Source organism: Rhagoletis pomonella, unplaced genomic scaffold (genome assembly GCF_013731165.1).
Source record: "Rhagoletis pomonella isolate Grant_MI unplaced genomic scaffold, Rhpom_1.0 Rhpom_scaffold_00004, whole genome shotgun sequence".
NCBI classification, from domain to species: Eukaryota; Metazoa; Arthropoda; class Insecta; order Diptera; family Tephritidae; genus Rhagoletis; species Rhagoletis pomonella.
The window spans coordinates 37,544,783-37,545,908 of NW_023458558.1; positions in this window are offsets into that span (position 1 = coordinate 37,544,783).

Here is a 1,126-nt window from a genome sequence, read left to right on the forward strand (position 1 = left end):
TTCTGCTAGCGGAATACTACTTTGAAATCAATTTTAGATGTTGCAAATCCCCAGCCACCCTATCATTTTAGCAACAATGTTGCTATTTGTGGTCTCAATTGTTCTTCAACTCTGCGCCGCTGACTAATCAAGCAGTCAGCCAGAAAGATGGCCGTGAAAGATGCAGTGGCATATTATATCGCATCGACTGGCGAACACGATGTAAATGCGCATACATATCTAAATAAGTACATACGATTATTTACCACTACAAAAGTCACTGCCAAATTTACAAATCTCACTGCGAAGGCAGTCAGTGGCTGGCCACACGTCCCGCCACAAATTATGCTGCTGTGCCACAGATGCAGATACCCAACTATTTATGATACGTTTTTTTTTTTTTGTTTTCTTTTTCGGCTTTATATTTTCTGCTGCAGTAATTTTGAGCCACTCGCGCCGCACTTGCGTGTGGTTTGCTTCCACTACTCCCCACCCTCCATGTTATGTTCATCAATCCATGGCGTGCATTCGAGTGCGTTCATTGAGTTTTTCATTCATATGAGGTATAAAGAGCTGTAGGCATTTATTTTTTTATAAACTTGTGTTTACTTGGCTCAAGTCAAAGTTTGAGCACGGTGAGCATCAGGTGGCATTAATAATGTTGTTCGGGACGGGGTGATTTGGGGGCCGGGAATTCCTCTTGAATTCCGCGGCAAACGAGGGTCGAGGAGGTGCCGAATCCCTGAAGTCCTTCGAGGGTTGAATTTAACACGCTTAAATTCGCTCAATAAAATTAAATAAAAACACTTCACCTTTTACTCGTATATATGTATATATATATATAAGCGCCTAACGGCCACTTTATTATATGTATATATGTGTATATAAAAAATGCTGTAATAAAATGGTATATAAAATGATTAATAGTAGAGGACCTTACTTGTGGATTGCTCGGAGTTCTCTTCCAAAGTGGCAGAGTGTTGGGCGATCGCAGAAGGCGAAACCTAACATCCGAGGCGGGTAACAGGACTCGAGAAAAAGGAACTCGAGTAACGAGTAGCTGTTCCCGCTTAGATCACAGCGACATCTACAAGTGAAATTCTCTACTTCATAAACATACTTAAGGTGAAGGGGGCTAGCGTAAACA